General features: G+C 33.9%; 1 protein-coding gene and 1 non-coding gene across 2 annotated transcripts in view; both read left to right on the forward strand.

Annotated features, from left to right (window-relative positions):
- LOC108977675 (probable basic-leucine zipper transcription factor E) overlaps positions 1-14,207 on the forward strand; it is a 46,659-nt gene that overhangs the window by 5,233 nt on the left and 27,219 nt on the right. The window lies entirely within an intron of this gene.
- Positions 5,281-5,352, forward strand: Trnam-cau. Its single transcript has one exon. It is a non-coding gene; the product is annotated as a tRNA-Met (tRNA).

Consider the following 14,207-nt stretch of genomic DNA (forward strand, 5'->3'; position numbering starts at 1 on the left):
TACTTTGATTGCATAAGTGTGTGTTGGTTTTAGTGCGCTCACCAGAATCCAATCAAGATAAAGCTACTAATTTAGAGTTGTAATTAATTTGGTTATCCAGAAACAGTTAAGTGCCTACAGGGCATAAAGTCGGGTTAGGAGAAGTGGTATGTAAAGGTAAATTACAGATGGTATGAAATGTGTAAAAGGAGTAGCGAGGAGTAGCGCAGCTATCAGCCAACTTGTTAACCCATATGCATTTAGTTGCAAGCAGGGTAAATATACAGTTTATTTTAACCTCATTTCAATAATTTGTTTTGGTTGAGGAAATTGGTCTTCGAAATCGTGAAGTAAAACAAGTAGTATCTTTCACAAAAGATTTCATACAAGAACTTGGCTTTGATCGATCGATTATATGGCAGCTATAGTGGTTCGATCTGTAAATTGTCATTGAACATTATATCGTAACCAAATGCTATAATGGGCCGATCTGAAGAATATTTTTTGAGATTATATCCTTATTTTGGATAATATACTTACTTATGTTCCAAATTTTGTGATGAATCTCGTCAAATAAAAAGGGCTTGAATTGAGGGACTAGTTCGTATATACAGAGTGACAGATAGACATGACTAAATCAATTCGCTCGTCATGCTGGTAGTTTATATGTACATATATATTTTGTGTCCTTCATTTCTAGAATTATAAATATCCGGGGTAATGAGTTCGTAAAAGCTCAGTGCTCAATAAGCTGATCAATTGGATCTGTGCAATTTCCTATTGAAAAATTCCTTAATTTTGCTAATTCGGAAAATGATGATTTAGTAGTAACCGACTGATCAGTTATCTAGTTCGTTTTTCAAAGCTTTTTCAGGCATGACATTTTATCATAAAATGAAAAAAAGATCTTGAATTTTATGGAAGAAAATGATTAAAGCTTCAAAGATCGCCAAATAAATAATTTTAATTGCATCTCAGCTGCTTCTGCGGATTTTCGGACAATTTTCTTTAGTTTCAAATACTTGGTCATAAAATATTAATTTCCAATTTCATTTACAAATTAAGAAAATCAGTTCCAAAAACTTTATGGTATATAACCGGTTCTCTAAAAACTAAGATGAGCTTTTTTCGACGACTCAGTCAGTTTTTGTATTAAGTTTTTAATGTACGGATTTTTTTTTAAACATTTTCCTGGTTTCTGAGCTATTTAAACTATGATTTTAGAAATTTCATTTCGTGTTTTAACCTTAAACTTCTAATTTTTATCTTGTTTGAAATCGACATCGAAAAAAATGTTGTCTATATTCAGGATGATAACCGTTTGATTTCGAAAAAAACGATGCCTACATTCAGGATGATAACGTTTTGATTGATTGACTGCTTGCAAAGGGAGGCGCATGAGCGCCATACTGCTGGCGCTTATACTTGGGTCGTCATTAGACACATTATACTCCTGGGTGGTAGCCAAATTAAACATTATCCAGCATCTACGTGGATTTGGTAAAAAAGTCGTATTCCTTCACACCTAATAAGAATAATGTTTCAGCGACTCATCATCATCCGGGCATGCTAAGTCCACTTTTTCCATTTCTTGATGGTGGTATCTTAAGGTTTGGTGTCTCGTAATGATTTCTACAATGTCAATAAGCTACCTTTTAGATAATTTAAAAGAAATATATTAAAGAAAGCTTAGATATACAAAACTAAAAAAAAGAAAAAAAAATTGAAGCATAAAACCCTGTAATAATCCGTTCGTTGGCAAAGTTTTATAAAAAAGCATGATAGATCCTATGGCGACACATTTTTCAGTACTCAATTCTTAGTTTTGGCCAAAATCTCATTATTCTATGTATGCTCTTTTTTAACAAAAATTTTCTGGTTTCTACTAAACTAGCGATCAACTCATATGGTACAACATAGCATATACATATGTAGATATTTATATAATTATATTTTATTCATGACCAGGGTTATAGATACGCATTTATCTATTTGCACGTGTGTGCTTAATTGTTGTCAATAATTTGATTGCTTATCAAACAAAAGAACAATATTTTCGTCGCGCTTTTTAATTACTCGCAAATACAGATGGGTGTGGGTACAGTACAAATAAGTAAATGTGTATGCATGTAGTTGATATGTACAGGTATACTCATACATACATATGTGCATTTGTCATTATATTAAAAGCTAGCGAACTCGTAGTGAGAATTCTACTATGTGAGCTGCTCTAGTCATGTCATATACATTTAGTTAACGAGGGACGCAACTTGCTAGTTTTTACCTTAATTGAAACTATTCAAATCCGCAAAGGCTCGATGATGTATCAAAGATCCTTTCTTGAATAGCGGAGGAACTTAATATTTGAATCGACGCACGTTTTTTCACAAAAAAAAAAAAAAAAAAAAAATTGATTTGGCTTTCAAATAAACTTGAATTGTGATTATCAATATTATTCAAACAGTTTGCTCCCTCTCAGCTTTAACCCGTACATAGCAGTATTTTATTTTTAAGTATTTTGTAAAGCGCAGATTGTTTTCTACCAGCTGTGCTTTTTGGGTCATGAACAGCTTTCAAATTTTGTTATATTCAAATATCAATACATAATGTCGCATAAAAAATGAAATATTTGTTTACTTAATCCAGTCGGACGTATAATTGTTATCACTACGCTTATAATATATTTACGTACATACATACATATGTAAATATATGTAGTCATAGAAAAACCAAGCATTCTTCATTTCTATGCAAAACAAAAAGCATTATTCTCCAAATGGAATGGAATGGTTTGCTGATAATAAAAGCTTATCTTATGAACACATATTATATACACAAACCTAACTTCATACATATGTATGTACATATATTTATTGCTTCGTTTTTATAATTATGAAATTGATTAAAGCAGAGAATTGTTCATTTGATTTTTTTTTCTTAATTTTTTGTCTATCGGCAGGACTTATTTTTGTGAGTGTACGAGATTATTAATATAAAATTGCAGAGGTCTTATTATAATATATATTGTATATACATACATACATATGTACATATATAGTATTTTAGGTAAACATGAGTAAGCACCATTAATATTTGTCGCCTTTAAAAGGTTAAGGTTGATTGGCTGTTCCTTGGTTTCTTATACTCATATCGGTTACTCAATCGATCGCACAATTGATTTGAAAAAAAAAAATAAGTATCTATCTAAGTTTTTTATACTATACTTGTCTACCAATTTTTGCAGCAGTTTTTATACATTAAAGTAATTTGCGAACATTGATGCTGAAAGGATTGCCTTTTTCTGAGTACAAACATCGGTAGTCGAAAAAATCTTTTCGTGTTTGTAATCAAACTTCAATTTTTTCTTATTTTTTTTTTTATATTTATAATGAACTTTAAACAACCAAATATGCAGCATTTTGGTCGACCACTTTTTGCTATTTTACCGCTAGAGACATTATTCCACCAGTGTAAAACTTTTCTGGCATCTCGGCGAAAAAGTGCCACAAGTAATTTTCACAGGCTTCTCTTGAAGCCAACTCTACTTTTTTAAGGGAGTTCTGCATTGACCGAAATAAATAATAATCCGATGGTGCAAGGTCAGGGCCATATGGTGAATGCAACAAAACTTCCCAGCCAAGCTCTCCCAATTTTGTCAGTCATCAAAGGTGTGTTTGGTCTAGCGTTGTCCTGATTGAAGACGAAGCCATTTCTGCTGATCAGTTCTGCTCATTTTTTTCGATTGCTTGCTTCACTCTTATCACTTGTTGACAGTAAAATGTAGAACCAAAAGTTCGACCATGATGGAGCAGCTCATTCTGGATGATTCCTTTCCAATTCCACCAAACACTCAGCTTAACCTTTCGAGGCGTCAATCCTCTCTTGAGAAATGGTTCGATTTCCTTTCGTTTCAGCAAAGAATCGCAGATGTTACTTAGGTCTATTAAATTTTTCATAGACAATTCATGTGCAACCCAAACATCAAGCTTTGCAGCCAGCCTCTTTCAGTAGGTTCAAAACTGTTTGATGCTGAATGTTAAGTTCCTTAGCGATGTCATGGCTGCTTATGTGATGATCCTGGTCAATCTTTTCCATAATTTCATAGACTTTTTCAACGAAATTTCCAGAATCAAAGCGACCGAACCATTGTTGTACTACACGAACTGATACCGCATTCATTGGTGAATGGCTTGGCATTCTTCCCTTTTTTGTACAAAAATTTCAAAATATAGCGAATTTCTTCACTATTTTCACTTATTTTTGAACACCTCTAACTTTTTTTAACTTTTCCAAATTTAATTAATGAAGCTTAAAATCTCACCTTTTCAACACTACACATAACACATTGTGATTGGTAGCACTGGAGATATACAACTGCAACGACATCTATTGACAAAATACGAGAAGACTTAAGCTAATTTTCTAAGAAGACTGAAGCTAATTTATCCAGTCGAGTTCAGCATTATTTTCCAAATCACTTACAAACAAGAAAGAACCTTCACAGGGACATTTTTTATAAAATAAATGGGTATATAATGTTGATTCTAATCGGCCAGTTTGTATGGCATCCGTATATGCTATCGTTCTCCACTCTGAACAATTTCTTTGCAGATTGTAGCAATGCCTTGTATAATAATTTATGCCAAATATCGAAAAAGTTTTCCGTACTAAAACTTGAGCTGGATTACTCTGTTTGCTATACACTCGTATTATAGAGGTCCGATATCGGCGGTTCCGACGAATTAGTGATAAAAGGACGTGTGCAAAGTTTGAGATCGATGGCTCAAAACTGTGACTAGTTCGCGTACATACAAAGAGATAGACAGACAGGCATAGTTAAATCGACTTAGCTCATCTCGCTGATCATTTGTACATACATATGTATGTACATACTTTATAGGGTTACTGACGTTTTCTTTTAGGTGTCATAAGCATCGCGGCAAACTTAAATGCCCTCTTCAGGTCATACAAATATGCTTATGAACTCACTTTATTTGTCAATGGTTCATTTATTTTTTTCTTTTCTTTATATTCTCGACTAAATTTTGTAATTATATTCAATCATTGAAAAATTAAAATTTAAAGAAAATACATTACCGCCTCGAAGCAGAAATAGTAACCCTTTTGCCGATGAAACATTTAGTTTTGAAAATCGCCTACTACGAAATGCCTACAAAGTAACCAAAAAAACTGGTTAAAGTTATGCTGAAGTAATCGTGTAGAGAAGACAGTGGGTGGTGTGAGGGAATGCGAGTATAAGCAAAAGCAAGCAAATGCTAATTAAGCGAATAGCGGTAAGTGAGCAGAGTGGCGCAGTGGAAGCGTGCTGGGCCCATAACCCAGAGGTCCGAGGATCGAAACCTTGCTCTGCTAATTGTGATGAAAAATGTTCACATTACAACTTTTTTTAAATAAATAAATTTAAATAAAAAAAAAAAAATTTAAATATATTCATTTTAATTTGAAAATTGTAGGGTTATTTGTTCCAAATATAACCTTTGTATATACATACGTATATATTTCTAAAGTGAAACTCTACTTATTTTCAATAGAATGAAAAGATAATTGTTAATGGTTATATAAATATAAATTTATAAAATCAAATTTAATAATTCTTCAAATTTCAAATTAAAAAAAAAAAAATTATTTTAATAATAACGAAAGACTACAAATACTTGTAAAGTAAATCTGTATAAGAAACGTAGTTTTAAAATGGCGTACTTGCTGCTTCTATGTATGTATAGTTCTTGTTTTTTCTTTAGAAAATTAATAAATTTGTCTTGCCGCCAATGTTATGGCAAAATTTCGCTTTTATCAGAACATATTTTTGTCACTCATTACTAATTGTTTGCGCGTAATATCAACACCTCACTACTCAGCACCTAATTTCCACTAGCCGAACACAGTACCACATCATTTCGCTTGCTCTTCAGTCGTCAATTAAGTCGAAAGTGTTCGTAATAATACTTATGTATCTGTAACATTATCAAATCAATCGTCAAACTAGGCAACGCAACAGATGTGCACACCTCAGGGTTATACAGTGCACAGTACACATGTCTGTATATAAATAATTTATGTTCCCCATATGCAGTCAAAAAGTCGCACGCGAGTTAAGGTTTTTTGTTTTGTAGCAGAATTCGAACTGGTGCAAAGAGTTATTCAAAGTGGACTAGTTGGAAATATTTAGGTTGGGCTAAAGAGCCTTTTATGATGAAACGGTTCTCTTAATAACGATGTCTGGTAAAACTTGGCAACTTCAGAATTTGAAATATGATAGAATATGCTAAAAACTAGAACTGAAGCACAACGAAACCAAAATGTGAGGCAAATAGTTATAATTCGAAGTTTAGGATTAAAAAATCCCATGGAATCGACTATTTTTCGTATGAAATTTTCATCATAATTTGATTTATTCCATTTGTTAAGGGTTACATGAATTTCCACGGATAAAAAACAACATTTTTTTAACAACTTTTTTCTCATAGAATGAAATATTTTATTAACATTTTTTATTGTTACAAACATACACTTTTAACAAAAAATTCTGAAATTTTGAAATAATATATTTTAAAATCGGACATTGCGACGCCATTTTCCGTGACCCTTCGGAAAAAAGATGTAGCCACGTTGGCAAGATAACTCCTTACATAATTATCTAAAGTGAATAATACGTGTTTTAGTTAAAACCTTAACTTACAAATTGGATGAAGGGAAAAAACTGAAAACTGAGTTTTTGGCAGAAATTTTTACAAAAAAAAAACTGAAAATTTCAGTGAAAATTTCGCGACATTATTTTCAAATAGTTATAATTGAAAAAAAAAAAAATCCTGCATTCAAGTCCTTAAGAATTGTATCTCAAATATTTGTGTCAATTCTTATGAAGATCGGTTGAGTAGTTCTCGCCAATCGATTTCAAAAACACAGTTTCGAGAAAAACGCTTTTAAAGGCTGGCTTTTAGCCTAGCTAGCCTCCAGCGCACGAGTTCTCAAAGCTGTATCTCCGAAACTATTATTCGGATCAACTTGAAAATTTAGGAGCATATTCAAGATATGTTGTAAAATTTAATAAGATAATGAAAAAATCGATTTTTTGAAACTCGTAAACTCATGTAACCCTTAATATATGTAGCTTAAAATATAAAGAGAGGGAGGGAGACAAGAGAATGAAATAAATATAATTTCGGATGAAAAGTTCTCTAAAAAACTCTAAAAGGTGTATTCTCTGCCTATTTGGTTTAGTAGTTCCAATGTGTAGCAGAAACCTTAAAAGTAACTGGCTTACCAGACCATACATTTGTATGTTTCCGTCAGCGGGAGATATCAACACGGTTTAAGTTCTTTAACCGGTTATGCATTATATAACATTGAAAATAGCTGGATTCAGAGGACATTCTGTACAGACGAAATGTTTTTAACAAATGAAAAGGTATTTTTAGAAAAATATTTCAATTTCTAAATAACTTTAAGTGACTATGATGGAAATTCAGGTTCACTTATCTGAGTTGTATGTATACCTCTTCACCGGCTAATAAAGGTAATTACAAGTTCTTAGGTTTGTCGCTAACAGATATTGCAATGCAAAAGTCTTCTTATCACCAAAAAAAGACCCCTTTAAAGTGGCCGTAATCATCGCAGAGCTCGGCAAGCTGAGTTTTCAAGGCCATCGCTGTATGGTGATACTGTGATCACGAATGTTCAGATTAGCGCTCTTAAAAGCAACGCGCAAGCATTCCAATATGTTCCGAAAAATTGCGTATAACATTGGGTCTAACCTTATCGGTACAAGCAGTGTCTTATTAGTAAGTCTATACATAAGCATGTATATATGTACAATTGTGTATACAAAAGAATATGGATGACTGCATGATTGTCTTTTCCACGGAACTGAACAAGAGTCGTCGAAGAAATAAATTCCAGTTTTCGAAACTTATCGTACGAGGGTGGCCAACAACAAAAGCGAAGAGATGTGCCCGAATAATTGTAGCGTTAAATTACCTATCTACATACATACACATATACATACATATGTATGTGCTTATATACATGAAGTGAGAATGACAATAAGAGAAATCACTACAAACTCTAAATACAATTGCATATATAATACATACAGACACATACACATACAATTTCGCACAATGGAGGCCATTAGGGCAAAATGCCAGTCTGTCGTTTGGTGACAAAATCAGTTTGAATTCAATTTTAACGATCTTCAATACAACGGTAAATAATGGGTACATATGCATGTGTGTGTGTGTGGAAGGGTACCTTCCTTCGGTATTTTTGAGTTGTGTAAACAATTTGTCTTTATATAATATTTATTATGTCACTCGGTACTTTTACCGATCAGAAACTGATCGTGTATCTGATCGCTATACGATCATGCGGAGATAACACAAACATATGCTTATATACACATATAGGCGACAACAGAAATGAGTTTCCCTTTTTGTGGCGGAACCTGTGTTAGGGGTTAAAAAGCATGCACTTGTCCGTAACGGTAAAAAAAAACCTTGACGTGTATATGTGCATACATATGTACATATGTGAAGCCCTTTCTTTTTGTGCGCTGCCCTTGCTTTTTTATTTGTCTCCTCGACCACATATTGTGTATGGTTTCCCCTGACGATCAGTTGTCTCTTTGGCAATGTAATGACAGGTTGACTTTATTGCTTCTGGGAGAAGTGAGGGAATTGTTTTGTTGGGCAATTGATATGCTACCATATAGAGATACTATATATAGTACGTACATTTGTATAAGGAATCTGGTCGTACATGGATATGCAAACATTTATATAAATTTACACAGGAACAGGAGGCACTACACCTTCGCAGTGTTCATAAATATAAGTATTTATATGCTGATTGTGTGCCTATCTACTAGCACGGTAGCACCACAAAATTACCGAGATTCTTCTCTCCCCTTATATAATATTATGCGACTAATGCAAGATCTTTCCATTTTATGTCAACGCTGAAGGTCTGTTGAATTCTACTGCCAATAATTCTCACGTCCGTAAATTTAGTATTGATTGACAAGTGTCTATCTCTTTTTTTCTTCATTTGCCATTTTCCACGTTAACCGCTTAGTAGTCATGACCTCCTTTTCTACTCATTGCGAATCATCTATCTGAATGTTTCCAAAATTGTCGTAGAGGAAAAGCTGTCCTCTTCAGCTGCTTGGGCTTGTAGCCCCGTCCTGTTGGAACTACATGTTGTCCAAGTCCATATTATCAAATTCGGGCCAAAAATATTCGGTTATATACCTTAATTTTTTCGGAAATAATATATATTTTGCTTATTGACGAATTCATTCAGCCATAAATGAGTCTTATCGTTGAAGATGATTTTTCGATGAAAACTCGGATAATTTTCAAGTTTCTGCTTAGTCCAATTCACGCACATGTGACGATTCTTTAGGTCAGCGACTTCAGTTCTTGACTCAATTTGATCTTGCAAGAATATAGTCCAAGATATTTTCGCAAAATTCGCCACAATGACGTCACACAGACGCCCACCTCTTCAGAACGACGTGTGAGAGATTGATTTGGATCCTTTTCAATTGATGCAATAGCGGCAGCAATATTTTCGACAATACGGGCACTCCTTTGTCTCACCGGTACGGGAACATTTTCTAGTATGCCTGTGGATTCAAATTTTTCCACTAGACGGTCATTTGTTGATCTGACAGAACGATTATGACGACCATAAATTGGAAGGAGCGTTCTTAAAGTTGAGGTCACTGACTCCGAATTTCGGTAGTAAATTTAAATAATTTCGACTCATTGTTGGATCGTATATCTTTCCATGATGAAATGGTAAACTTTACTGAAGAAAAGTGTCAAAAGAGCTGGAAAAATATGGTGTCGTTTGTAACGTTCCTATTGAAAACCCCGTTATGTACTTACATTACTATGGTAAGTTTTCCCAGAAAATGGAAAAAAAGACCACTCCAAACGATTGAAAGCTGCTTTTTATTTCGTCTAGTGTAAAACAACATTTTTTACACTTTTAACCAGTTCGAAGACTTTTGCACTGGTTTATACTTCTTATGAGTTTCGTCTCATTCAAGTTTCTCGAAATCGAAATAAATGATATATTTGATTTCCGATTCCAAAACAATTAACATTTATATATATAATCTGAATATGAAATGGGCTTGAAGTTAGGTGAAGTTATGCTGATTTTGGAAATTAGTAGAACATACCCGATAGTCTAACGAGAACGGCAAACTAGTAAATAAGTGGATTTACAGCCTAATGCTGACTGTTTGAATATTATTTAAATATGTATTATAAATATTTTAATAATAAAATAAGAAATGCTTTGAGCGAAACGAAAGACAGAAATATGAGCGAAAAGAAATATGAACCGTACAGACGGTTGACAAGTCTTCGTACTCGAAACGCATCGAGGTTTATATCCAGTCAAGAATTTTCAACTCGATAGCGTTCCTGAAAATTATTTTTCGTAGATTCGTAAATTCAGTCACTATAAAAACAATAGTTTGAAGAATGAAAATGTTTAAATAGAAACAAAATATTTTTTCATTGTAAGCACTATATGCACTTATGTAGATAATAAATATGTATGCACTCATTTTAGGCCTCAATTGCATTCGCTCATTTTTCACACTTCAACGCGATTCATTGGCAATACCGCCCACACTTCATTTTGAATATTTATAATCTTTATACGCTACATTAACTAGAAGAGTTCACTTTAAATAATTGAGCGCAACAACAGTATATGCCAAACGTATGTGTACAAGTGTCACTATAATATGCACATTAAATATGTAATTGCTGACATGATATTTAATTAATTTGCTATAAATAATTCTCAATGAATGGGTCTGTTAAATATATAATATACCTTTTGCATATACTTACAAAAGTATATATATACATATGTACAGTTTGATTTTTTTTTGTAGTGTGAATGCGAGCGATCGTGCAAATGTTAGAATGCTGCCAAATCATGCCAATTTGGAAATCGTCTGACCGCAAGCCCACGCCATTGTTGACAATTCAGTCAATTTCGTAATATTGCGAATGGCAATGCATACAAAGTATTTGCAATGCATATTCGTGTGTATGAGTTCGGCCGCCCAACCGATCGTTTGAGGATCACTTGAGACACTTCATAATACTGTAAAAATAAAACATTGTGAAAAACTGAATATTCGTTGATTAAATTATCGTTCTTTACTTATGTAAATGTGAGCACATTTGATGTTATATTTTTATACACCCAGTAAACGAAGGCACGAGAAAATTCCTGCTGCAACCAAATGGAAAGTAATGATTTTTTTGTATATAAAAGTGGTGATCAGTAAGAATGAAGTTTTAAAATGTTATGAATAAATTATTTTGATCGTTTCTTTGATGTTTATTTAACAGAGAGGAAGAGAGAGCGATCTATGATTAAAGTTGCGGATTATTTTGTAACTCTGTTATGCAATTTAAGGATAATTTAATTTTTAACTCGGTTTTAACTCGATGGAATCAAAATTCGCTATGAAGTCCGTAACAAATTCGCTTTAGTTACCAATTTAGTTATAAAATTCAAGAACTGTCTTGTTACTGGCATTCTAGGTAATTTTAAGGGAGTATTCCGAATTTCAAAAGGCTTTTATGGGTGAGGTTTGGCAGATTAAATACACTCCAAGATCCTTGGTACATAGCCGCTATGTTTATTACATTGTCTTAGTCTAATCTTTAATTTATTGACATGACTCTATATGATTGATATATTGTCTCTAATCTGAACAATGTTTTATTGAGATGGATTTTTATTAAAAAGACGGTCAAGTAAATCTCAAAAAAAAAAAATTGGAGTTCTGGTGGAAGTTTGCTAAATCAATTCGGCTGTGATTTCTTGGTGACCGCTCCGTTTGATTGCATAAGGATCAGGAGGTTTAATAATTTTTATTATATTTTGTTGTTGTTGTTGTAGCTGAAGAATTCTGCCGAGTTGACAGTCCTTGACCGGCTAAAAAATTCGTATTAGTTTCGGTTACGTGGACCTGACTGTCGTGGGAACGGGTTTATTGTCACCGATGATTTCTAATGAGCTGAACTCTTAATTGAAGAATTCAAAATATGTTTTGACAAGGCTGCCAAAAGAGATGTCTTCACATATCAGCCATTGCCACTGATTTTGCTGATCAATTCCCTTACGATTTGTGTTATATGACTACGGTTATACACTTGGTTCTACACTCTATGAGCTTCTAACCTCTACAAGTTTAAAGCAATTTCCGATTGGACTACAATCAGATTATTCAAATATTTAAGATACACTGAAAATTCCAACATTACTTCCTTGTAGCGAATGTTAATTTTTTATCAATGAAAATCCGATAAACCGGTAGTATTTCTCTATATATACGTACTGGGTATAAAAATGAGCACTTGCCTACCTTTCAATATATTTCATTTATTTATTAGTGAAATATAGAGGAAATACCTACATTTTTGCAGACCACGTACAAGTCAAGAGCGGGAAAATCAGTTCAGTAGTCAAGTCGCCTGACAGCTCTCAGACATATCAGCGACACCGCAACCGACGTATATTTGAAGGGTTTAGATAGCAAGGTGTGTACCGACAGATTTCTGAGCATATACCATATATATGTGTATATATATTATAATTATGCACATATTTAACAGTACTTGCGAATGCACTAGTCACACTAACTGACTGTCTGCTGTCGCACACTTGTCGGATATTGTTAGCCAATGCGTACGAGAACGGGTGATTTGGTGCCAGATATTAGATATAAAGCCGTTGTAACTTGTGATTTGCAATGCTGAATGAATGAAATTAGTGTGAAAGGAATTGAAGAGTCACATCCGACAATTTATTTCTACATTTAAATTTATTTTTATGCTTGAATGATTCAGAAAATAAATAAAGAGATGTACAAAAAATTTAAATTGAATAAAAATATATTTGTTTGAAATCATGATGTATTGAATTTCGGATGAAAATTCTTAATTTTCTGTTAGATCCTTAGAATATAGAGTGGGACGAAAGTATGACGAAACAATCCATATGCGGTCTATTATTATAGAAACAATGCGTTGAACAGTACTTTATATCCTCTATGTGCCGACTGGACAATGGGTGTCGCTTTTTTACAATGTCATGATTTCAAGTTGGCATCTATCAGAGGCGGCCCCTAGCGAATGCTGGCGTATTTTCACAATCATCATCTTAAGTCGGTCAGTTTTTGGATGCATCCCTAGAAGTCGGTGAATGGGTAATACAGCGGCCATTGCTAATGATATACCTGGCGGTAGGCATAAAACGCTAGTAGTAGAGAACCCCGAATCAAAAACTCAATATGGAGGTCAACAGAGGAACGAAGCGGACTTATACTGAGGCCCAAAAGTCGGTATACAGATTTTCAAAGGAAAATATTCAAAACTCGATCTTACGTGACATTTTCCTTCAGAAAAAAGGTGCCTACTCGTTGACAGCAAGTTTCTTATAGAATTACAAAAAGTAAGAAGAAAAGAATACTTGTTTTAACTAAGACCATAAACTGTGTACTAGACAAAGGGAAAACAAAAAAGTGAACATTTTCTTTTTGGCAGACGTTTTACTAAGCAAGTGCAAATTTGGTGAAAATTTCACGTTTCTGATTTTCTTAAATAGTTGTAATTGAACAGTAAAGTTGAGATCTAGTGCGCAACTTTTCGAGTATATACGGGATTTGTTCGGAAAGTAATAGTACTGAGTCGATTTAAAACAATTTATTGTACCAATCACTGCATTTTTTTAAAAACTTTCAAAATAGGCTGCGTCGATGCAACGCCATTTCGTAGCATTGAATGCGTCACGGAATAGCCTTGAGAGCCGAGGTGCATGCTGCTTGGATGTCTCAAATTGCTTGCCTTTCATCACCCTTTTCAGGCAAGGGAACATAAAACGTCCGGGGGGCCACATCTGGGCTGTAGGGCAGCTGCGGAAATGTTAGGATGCCGGCTTTGAATAAATAGAAAGCCAGTGTGAGCCGGAGCATTGTCGTCGTGCAACTTCCAATAGGCTGCGACGCCTTCGGACCCGATTAACCCTTCGTTTGAGTCTCTTGAGGACTTCCACGTAAAACTTGGCTTTGACGGTTTGTCTCAGAGAAAAAAATTTATGGTGGACGATTCCTTTGATGTCTAAAAAGACAGCGATCATCGTTTTTACTTTGAATACGTTCATTCTTC

The sequence above is a fragment of the Bactrocera latifrons genome, unplaced genomic scaffold (genome assembly GCF_001853355.1).
Source record: "Bactrocera latifrons isolate USDA-ARS-PBARC rearing strain unplaced genomic scaffold, ASM185335v1 scaffold_94, whole genome shotgun sequence".
In the NCBI taxonomy this organism is placed as follows: domain Eukaryota; kingdom Metazoa; phylum Arthropoda; class Insecta; order Diptera; family Tephritidae; genus Bactrocera; species Bactrocera latifrons.